This window comes from Lucilia sericata, unplaced genomic scaffold, assembly GCF_015586225.1.
Source record: "Lucilia sericata isolate MDLA Ls3-8-SP2 unplaced genomic scaffold, ASM1558622v1 Contig000519F_arrow, whole genome shotgun sequence".
NCBI lineage: Eukaryota > Metazoa > Arthropoda > Insecta > Diptera > Calliphoridae > Lucilia > Lucilia sericata.
In genome coordinates, this window is record NW_023994531.1 from 211465 (window position 1) to 222736 (window position 11272).

The 11272-nt window shown below is 28.6% G+C and overlaps 1 long non-coding RNA gene across 1 annotated transcript; it reads left to right on the plus strand.

Annotated features, from left to right (window-relative positions):
* Positions 1-4666: 4666 nt before the first annotated feature.
* LOC119605783 lies at positions 4667-5984 on the plus strand. Its single transcript, XR_005231605.1, has 3 exons — positions 4667-5433; positions 5517-5726; positions 5865-5984. It is a non-coding gene; the product is annotated as an uncharacterized LOC119605783 (long non-coding RNA).
* Positions 5985-11272: the final 5288 nt, after the last annotated feature.

Genomic DNA, 11272 nt, shown 5'->3' on the forward strand with positions numbered 1-11272 from the left:
CGAAAATGGGCGGGAGTTTTAGAACCCCATATACATTAAATACAAAATTTCTTATATCTGAGAAACTATTAGAACTATAATCCTCAAATTTAGCAGGAAAATCTTTGACATCCATGTTTATATTGGGGAAATACATTGAAGGACTAGCAATAGGGGGCATTTCAGCTCCAATATAAATTAAATAAAAAAATAAAATAAATATAGTGTTTTTATACCCTACAAGCCAACCAACACATAAGTACAAATAAAATTCTCTATTTTATTTGTGTGTATGTTCAATTCTGTTATTGAACAACTGTCAATTTCTTTACAAAGTAAAAACAAAAAGCAAAAAATCTCCAAAATAAGAGTTGGAATTCGTTTAGCTCCAATATAAATTAAATAAAAAAATTGTATATTTGGGAAACTATTACCCGGTAACATATTTTCAAATTTTGGTAATGAGTATTGTAGGTAATGTAGTTATTTCACACATTACTTGGTAATGAGTGATCTTTATTAATAAAATTATTTTAGCTAGATGTATAAAGCGTATGTATAATAAGGAATTATTTAATGGTTTTAAACATAGTCGATATTAGAAGATTTTTGAAGACATATTGATTTGTACCTTTGTGTAAAAACTATTCCAAATAGCACGATCAAACAACTTGTTAATGGAGCATTGGGTAATAGAATAGACTAATAAACACAGAAAATAACTGTAAGGCAGGTTTTATATCCGGAAAAGACGGGTGAGCACATTTGTAACCAGTTATTTTTGGTCATCGTCAAACAAAAATAAGTAGTTATTCACCCAAAAAGAAAGTACTTACACTTTGCTCCAATATTACTTGTCTACTTACCGGGTAATTGAAGATTTTGCTGGGTAGAAGTAGAATCTTCTAATTGTTGGTTTGTAACATATAAATACATAAATTCTTATATTTGAGAAATTCTTAGAGAGAAAGAGAGAGAAAAAATGGGCGGACTAGGAGACTTGACATCTGCTATTAATGTAATACAAAATTCGTATGTCAGTAAAACTATTAGAGCTAGAATCTTTAAATTTTGCATGGGTAGCGTTAAAATCCATACTAACGTTTGGTAAAAATTGGTAAAATTACAATTGTTGTCTGGTGTCCCCACATGAATCAAATACAAAAAATAGAGCAAGAATCCTCAAAAATCGTAAATTGGAATTTGAATTTATATTGTGTTTAGGGTAGCACAGCACACTGGGTATATCTTAATCATCTTTTAAGGATGTTTATGACACTTTTGGTAAAAATTTTAGAAGCCTGACAGGTGCTACTGATTATCTTTATAATAAAATCAGTTCACATTTAAATTTTTCATTATTTTTTAAATATTTCCAAGAAATTAATGAATACACTTAATTACTGGAGAATCTACCAGACAACATGGCAGTGAAAAATACATCCCATTTGATGAATTTTAATTAATTTATTTTAGCACAAATATCAATAATGAGTCGAAAAAGTGCACTGAATTAATCTAATGGAAAAAATCTCAACTCCAATTGATTCGATTTTTTATGTAGGAAAATACCAAAATTTTGAAAAAAAAAATAAAAATTGGTTTTATTTTTTTATTTATTTGTATTTATACCCATATTGTCCCTCCGTACCCATCCGAGTACAGGCCAAAAATCGCATTTTCAAAATTTATAATTTTTTTGTTCAATTTTATTTTAAATTAAATAAATAATTTACATTTATTGATTTTAAGATGGTTGGGATCTAATAGGTTAATGCTCAAAGTTAGCAACAAAACGAACATTACCTGACTTGGTATCACCCAAGATATATTAATTATAAGGTAGTGTCGTCGGCGAATTCAGAAATACGGAGCGAATTCATTTTATTTTTTATATACGGAGTTTGACAGCATGCCTACACTTCAAAGTGCCAGAACACTGTCAAACTACATATAAAAAAATCAAAAGTGTATTAGCAAAAAACAATCAGCTGCTCTGTTAACACTACCTTATAATTAATATACCTTGACGTAGGTGTCAAAAACCATAAGTACGGCGAATTCATTTGATGAAAAATTTTTGTAAAAAATTTATATTTTATTAAAAAATAAAGATAAAGATATTAAAATTTGTAAGGAAAATATATTCTGAATTGAATAATGTTTGTTTCAAACGAAAAATTCTATTCCGGCAGATTAATTTGCAAAATTTAAGTGAGTGCCTGAAGTTAAGTAAAAGTTATTTTTTTGTGAAAAATAAACATAAAAAAGTACATATTCATGAAAATATTATATTACGAATGAATGAATATTCGTTGCGAATGGATAATTCTACTCCGGCGGAGTAATTTTCAATATTTGGCCATAATGTAGCAGCCGCCGGACGGGTAAATACCTCATATGGGTTTTGTTATATAAAGCGTTCCGGAACAGACTTTTTTTAGTTAATCTCTTTATCTACATAGTGTATATATAAAACAATATTGTTTAATTTGTTAACATTTAATAGATTTCAAAATTAAGCCATATGTAAAAGTAAGCTGCCGCTGTTCGGCTAAATTCTTCATATGTGTTTCTTTATATCAAGTGTTCCGGAAGAGATTTTTTTTAGTTAATCACGTTAGAAAAAAATATTTTTCCTAAATAACATATTTGTATACATACCAATTATGCCATTATTTAAATAAAATGATATTTGTTTCCGAGATGCTTGGTATTTTTAGATTTTTTACATAAGTAATTCAAAATATTAACGGAGTTTTTCTCCGTATAATGGAAGTTTTTAAATATAAAAATGTAAACAATAGCAAACTTTGACAGCTACGTAAACCAGGCGAATTAAGAAAAAAATTATCAGCCTTACCAAGGTATATTAATTTTATAAGGTAGTGTCATCGGCGAATTCAGAATACCAAGCGAATTGGTTATATTTTTTTTATATGTAGTTTGACATTGTGCCTGCACTTGAAGGCGAATTGGCTGTAAAGGAAAAATTTCAAAAACAGCTGACAAATAAATCAAAGCGAATTTAAATTAAACAAAAAATGTTTATAAATTTGAATCTGTTTATAATTTATTTTGATGTTTTAACTTTTAAAGATTAAAAACACAAAAATATACCCTAATCACACAATTTCACTTTAATCACAAAATTTAATATACAAAATGAAACCAGCTTGACATTAACAAAATGAAAACAAAGTTTGACATTTACAAAATGTAAACAAAGTTTGACATTAATTATACACCACGGCGAAAAATGAACATAATAGCAAAAAACGATCAGCTGTTCTGATAACACTACCTTATAATTAATATATCTTGAGCCTTACCACCTTATCTGAATTCGCCTTGAATCAACCCTACAAGAAATGTATGACCGAAACTAATACTACAGAATGATTTTACTAACACACTTGCAACATTTTTTTATAAAATTGCTAAAAAAATTGTTAATGGATAATTCCATCAATAATGACAATCAAATGACCGGTAAAATTACTGTTGATGTACCCAATGTGTGGTAAAGGGTTTCATTTGCATATGAAAGAGTGAAACAACTACATTTTGATTAATATATATTAAAATCTTTATTTTCATCTACAATGACAGCCAAATGACTGTCGCTGTGTTTCAGAGTTGTATTTTTCGTCGTTATAAATTCATTGTTTCTGCGAAAGCCAAATATCAAGAAGCGAAAGAGGGAGGATTTAAGATTCTGCGAGGTATGTAAAATGGTGAAATGATTGTTAATTTATGTATATGCTTACTATATTAATAATATAAAAATATATTTATCTTAAAATATTAATAAATTGTGTTTTAATTATAAATTGATATAACCGTCAGTCACAGATAACCAGATAAGGAACCATTGACAGCTGTCAAAAAAGTAAATTCGAACCGAATGGTTTTTTTTAAATTTTTTTTACCATTTTTTGAATTCCGCCATTAGTTAAAATTTTAGAGCAAAAGATAAAAGATTAAAAAATCGATGAATGTGTGAGATGAGCTGTATGATTGTTTTTATCGTTCGTTTGAAAAATAACAGCAAAAAATGTAAACATTGAAGAAATTGTATGTGAAGAAGAATTGCAAAAAAAAAATAAGATTAAAAGGAAAACAACTTTATTTTATTAAATATTTGCTTAGATTCTAATTAAAAGTTTTTTTTAATTATTCCTCAATGTTCTAAATAGTAATGGGACTAAATAGTAATTCCTTTTAACCAAGAATTCTTTATAAAATATGTTTTTGTATCAAAATTCTGGTAATTAAGATGAGTTCGTAAAGAGCAAGAAATAGTTATAAATGGGTTTGACTGTAATCCAATTTGTTTTTTACATTTGAAAAAAATTAAGTGTAAGGTGAAGAGCGATGGAAATATATATGTCCCTCTTTTAAATCTCCCGCGGTTCATTATACATTTTCTTTTGTTGATCTTTCGGAAAATTTTTTTTGTTTGCCTACGCCATATTGCTAAAATCAGCTGATTCCAGTCTTGGAGTAGTCTATGCCGTCAGTTTTGACGGATATATTTATCAAGTATGATTAGTCAACAATGACCGATTAATTTGTTCTTATTTGTTCACTGTGATGGATATATCCATCAAGCATGATCAGTCAATCGTGACTAATATTTATGTCATCCTTGATTACTAAACATCAAAAGAGTGAGCAACTCAAATATATGTGTTAAAGTCGATAGAATTCATAAGTGCGAGGGTGATGCAAAATCACATGTGCACAAAAGTTTCCATCACTTTTTAAGAAACAGATAATCAAGATATATTAATTATAAGGTAGTGTCGTCGGCGAATTCAGAAATACGGAGTGAATTCATTTTATTTTTTATATACGGAGTTTGACAGCATGCCTACACTTCAAAGTGCCAGAACACTGTCAAACTACATATAAAAAAATCAAAAGTGTATTAGCAAAAAACAATCAGCTGCTCTGTTAACACTACCTTATAATTAATATACCTTGCAGATAATTAGTAACTTTTGATGAACATTTTCATCACTGTGGCAGTCAAATGACCGGTTAAATGACTGCCACTGTTCTTATAGGGAATGCATACGTAAAAGCCAGTCATTTACACTAATGTGTAACCATATGGTTGACAGTACCCTATGTAAACGAGTGAGGGGACATATTGTACTTCAGAATGTCGATATTTTACACATCTATTGGAGACACAATTCTTATTTATCACTAAAGTTTAACCAGCTGGTTGTACCCTATTTGAATGTTTTTGGTCATTTGTCACGAAAATATTCTTCGTAATCGAATGCGAAGACAGTCGCCACTTTATTGTACACAGGGAGTGGACAGTCGTCATTACTATCTCCCGAGTAAACGAAAGAGGGCACACTTGGAACTTTTTTCACGATCGCGAAAAAATAATATCATATTCCTTCATCTGTTCACGCCCTACAAGCTCTTGCTATGGTATTTTTTGATATTTGCAAAAATTGCAAAAAGTCATTACACTAATATACATATTATGATGTTTTATTTTATATTTTTTACAGCAATTAACTAATAATTTACTTACCTCCAATAAGATAATTGAAAAGAAACCCAAAAAATAAGACGAAAACGAAACAAGTTGAAATGGTATCGTGCGAAAGAGACAAATATATTTTTTAGCCGTGACGCCTCTGTATACTTTGTGCCTGGGCAGTCGGGTGACTAGGGCTACCATAAGTGGTTGGTTCGGGACTGTCCCGCCGAACTGCTGGGTAGGTACTCTGTTCAAAATTGGTATGAAATATTTGTGAAATAATTTCGCAAAAGCAGTACTCTGTCATATTGTGAAATTTATCTTAAAAATAACACTGAATAGTTATAATTATGATTAAATTTTATTTTATTTTCAGCTTTCAAAAACATATGGTCGGCTCATGAAAAATTTCGGCTTAGCCGTTGATGGAACAATTTTTAAATTAATTTATATTTTTTATATTTTAATAAAAATTATGTTTATTGATCAAGCAAATTATTTATAATGAAAAAGTAAAATATTTCAAATCAAACAATAACAGGAAAAAGTTTTTATATATATTAATAAGTGTTTTAAGAAACAAGTTAAGTTTCTACATCTACTCCCCCGTCAGCTTTGGAAATATGGTATAAAGTAACTTTAGTTTAGATTAAAAGTATTTGTTTGTATTATGTAGTACTTCATTTAACTTTGATTCATCGATAAAAACTGGTTTCAAATGATCGATTGCAACCGACAATGTAGATTGCCCTTCTGAATTTTACAAAATTTATCGTTTCTTCTTATGACTTTATATGGACCTTTAAAATGATATTGCAATCCAATTTTTTTATTGACTTTTACAAAAACGTACGAACAATTCATTAAAGAAGGAGGAATGTAACTGCGACTGTTTCAATGATGAGAAATAACAGTTCGAATAGAGGAAAAATGTTTCCGTAGTTTCTGAAGTAAGAACTCAGTTTTATTTTCTAAACTACGACTGTTTCTATGATGAGAAATAACAGTTCGAATAGAGGAAAAATGAATCTTTCTATGATTCCGTTAGCTTGTGGATGATAGGCAGAGATGTAAATTTTTTTGATACCAAGTATGTCTACTAGTTAGTTAGTTAGTTTGAAAGGAGGATGTATATACATTAAATCCGAAGAAATACACCTAGGCCTCTATCGGGCCTGTTGTGCGCTCCTTAACCAGTGTCTCAGGTGGGAATCGAACCCACCACCTCCGGTCTACCAGACTAGAACACTAACCACTAACCTACCGGAGGCTACAAGTATGTCTACTAAATTCGAAAAAAACTAGATGTAAATTGTTTTTAATGGATGCCAAAACGAGAAATATTATTTTGAATAAAAGTTTTAACACTTTCTTCTGTCGATGCATGTTAAAATATATTTATAACTTCTTGAAACTGATAATGGTCCTACAATATCCATATGGATATGTTTAAATCTACATTTAGGAATTGGAATTTCAACATGAGGTGATTTAGTATATCTATTTATTTTGGATTTTTGACATTCAATGCATTCAGAAACCCGTAAATTTATCTTGATAATCTGTCAGCTACAACATTGTCTTTACCGCTAATATGTCATTAGTAAACTGAGCCTGTCTTCGATTCGAGAATGTATGTCAATGGTTTATGATCGGTTACCCCGTGTCTATATTAGACAAATATTTATCACGGCACTTGACAAAACGTCGGCAAAAAAATTTTCAGTTTTTTCTTTATGTTAATGCATAGGGGTAACAAAATGCTGATTTTATCACGACAACTCACAGATTATTGAACAAATGCTATATTTTATAAAAGCAATTCAAATTAAATGCAAATTTTGTAAATAAACACTAATTTCCCTAAAACATATGTTAAAAATCAATTTTAATTGCACAAAAACCAAATTCTAAACAAATTTGACAATAAAATGACGTTTGTTATCAAGACAACGTTGTTTAATCAATTGTTTAGACAACACTGTCATACCGACGTTATAACGCTAATAAATTCCGTCTGTACCCACTAATTTTTTATCATGATAACAATTTGACGTTTAGCATAATAAATATTTGTCTAATATAGACAAAAACCAAAGTAATATCAATGACCTGTTCCCTGATCCTATTGAAAAACGTTGCAAACACTTAGGTTAGTAGTTAAAAGGTATTGAAGTAAACACTCACCTCTGTCATTAATATCCGGGCTCCCCCACAGAGTATGATGGGTATGATGATATGTATTACGCTTTTAGAAAATTTTTATTTGTATGTAGTTTTCTTTTAGATTTTAATTTGTAAATTAATTTTCTTTATTTTTCAATATAATTTTCTTCATAAATAATTTGAAATTGAAAATAAACCAAAAAAATAGGTTTCATAATACATGAATGAAAATTGTTCAATACATTTTGACAACAAATATGATTTTGTATTAAAGACAATGAAACTCTGATATTAATGCAATGTATTGTAATGTAAAAGTATTGTAATCTAAACCTTATAAGATAATTTTCAGGCAATCTGTATTAATCTTCCAACTGTTGATGGGTACACTTCCAAAAATTGTAAAACGTAGGACTCTAAAATATTTTTGTAGTTCTTCATAAATTTTATGATCAATCCATCAAATTGTAAGAGTTATATTTTGGAACGCATTAATCCTTCAACGAAATAAACAAAAATAATATTATAATTAATATTGAATATATGTACACACTTTTGTATTTATTGAAATTACCTATTATACTTTAGGAAGCAATAAAAATGGGATTCTCTTATGACCAATACATTTCCCACCAAAGTCAGATCCATTTTTACATTTTCTGCAAATAATAGACATTTTTAATGGAACCGCGTAATGATATAAGACTTATATAATTTACCAGATCCCTTTTTATATTTAAATTCGGCTAGAAGTATTTTAATAGGGGGTATAATATTAGTTACTGTTTTCTAAAAAAAATCAAGTAATTAAAAATTAATTAATTTGTTTATTTCTTGTTTTGGATCAATGAAAACATTGCCTTTCATGAAAAGTTTTTAAAACATTAAAATAACATTAAAATAAGGATCTGAAATTATGAAGTCAAGGAACGACCCTAAATGGAATATTGCTTTTGACACAAATACTACAATACCATTTTTTGTTTGCTCTCTTCTAATTAAGGAGTTCAAAAACTATCTACTTAATTCAATATATTGGGAACGGTATGCTCAATTTTAACAATATTAGTATCATATGATAGGTCATAGAAAGACCTGGTGCTAATAATTAAAAAAGTATCCATAATTAGAATAATTAGATCCAAAGCTATATGAAAATTAATCCTAATATATATTATAAATCTCTTTGTCTGTTCCAAGGCGAATAGATTATTAGGTGAAGTCTTTTCATTTTGCGGCGAATTCATTAAATTTTTTATATATAGAGCAAGGCGAATTCATATAAGGTGGTGTTATTCAATCAGCTGATAATTTTTTCTTAATTCGCCTGGTTTACGTAGATGTCAAAGTTTGTTATTGTTTACATTTTTATATTTAAAAATGTCCGTTAAACGGAGAAAAATTTCGTTAATATTTTAAATTATTTATGTAAAAAATCTGAAAATTCCAAGCATCTCGTAAACAAATATCATTTTATTTAAAAAATGGCATAATTAGTATGTATACAAATATGTTATTTAAGAAAAATATTTTCTTCTATTAAATGTTAACATATTACACAATATTGTTTTATTTTATATTAAAATTGTGTAGATTAACTAAAAAAATCTCTTCCGGAACACTTAATATTAAGAAACGCATATGAAGTATTTACCCGGCTGGCGGCAGCTGACTTCTACGTTATGGCTTAATTTTGAAATCTATTAAATGTTAACAAATTAAACAATATTGTTTTATATATACACAGAGATTAACTAAAAAAAAGTCTGTTCCGGAACGCTTTATATAACAAAACCCATATGAGGTATTTACCCGTCCGGCGGCTGCTACATTATGGTTAAATATTGAAAATTACTCCGCCAGAGTAGAATTATCCATTCGCAACAAATATTCATTCATTCGTAATATAATATTTTCACGAATATGTACTTTTCTATGTTTATTTTTCACAAAAAATTAAGTTTTACTTAACTTCAGGCACTCACTTAAATTTTGCAAATTAATCTGCCGGAATAGAATTTTTCGTTTGAAACAAACATTATTCAATTCAGAATATATTTTCCTTACAAATTTTAATATCTTTCGAATTCAATGGCAGTTCTGCAACAACAACATTTTACATGTATTTTGTTTTTGCAATTTTGGTTTACGTAGATGTCAAAAACCATAAGTAGGTACGGCGAATTCAAATGAATTCGCCGTTTCACGCCTAAACGGTTTTCAAATTTGAAACATAATTAGATTTATACTTGGAGAGTGTTATAGGCTATATGTTTTTTCAGAACTTGGATTAGGAGGGGGCAAAAAGAGTAAAAAACAGGCAAAATGAGTACTTTCGATAGTAAATAATGATTTTTTCTCTCCTTAACCAAAGGTATTTTCGATATTAACGATTTTTTTTTCTATTCTAAAGGCAAAGTATTATAAAATATGATTTTGATAATTTTAAATACTATAATAATAGTATTTTAAAGTAGCATCATAAAATAACACAGTAATTCATAAAAAAATAATAAATTGGAATATTTATGTGAGACACTGTATATTAAGAAATCCCAGCCTTAGGGCGAAAAAACGGGTAAAAAAGGCAAATCTGTATTTGCTGCGTAAAGGGACTCTATTTTCAGAAAATTCAAACACCTCTATGAAGAAAACAAACTTTTTTCAACTTTAACTAACTTTTTTTCAGAGTTGCAAAAAAGTATTTTTTCTGTATGCACGTGGAAAATTACAAAAAAAGTGTAAACAAAAAGAAAACAAACCATACCAAACGCACAAAGTATACAGAGGTGTCACTTTTGACATTTAAAAAAGTCTAAAATCAGCTTTTGTTTGATTTTGAAATTGTTTGGTGAGAAGAGGTATATAAAATACAGCTAAAAAAAATTATTGAATTCGTTTTGTGCGAAAGAGAGGGAAATAGTTTTTTGCTCGTGACGCCTCTGTATACCCTGTGCCAAACGTATTGCTTTATTTATAAAATTGTGAAAAATTGTCATAAAATTAAAAATCTTATTTGAGCACCAAAACTGAAATATATAATCGATAGGGAATCGAAAAAGGAATCGATCTCTGTATTAAATATTCTTCGCGATGCTTGCTATGAGATGCTGTGATGTAACAAACTTTGAAGTAATTAAAAATTTAACCAAAAGTGTTTTTACTTATACAAAATTAAAAATATTCTTTGAGCAACAAAACAGTCAACAAAGCCCGATAGGGTATTAACAGACAAATCTAACCGTATATTGAGTACTTGTTATTAGCCGGTGTACCGTAACAAACTTTGACAAATTGGCAACTTTAATGAAAAAGTTTTTATACTAAAAAATTTTAAAATATACTTTGAGCAGCAAAACTATAATATGTGATCAATATATTGATTTTTTTTCCTGAGTACTTGCTATAAGACGGTGTAACGTAACATTGACAAATTCGCAAATTAATTGAAAAAGATTTTATACTAAGAAATTTTAAAATATTCGTTGAGCAGAAAATCTGAAATATGTGAACGATAGGGAATCAATTTTTTTCCTGAGTACTTGCTATAAGACGGTATAAAGTAACAAACTTTGAAAAATTCGCAAATTTTATGAAAAAGGTTTTATACCAAAAAAT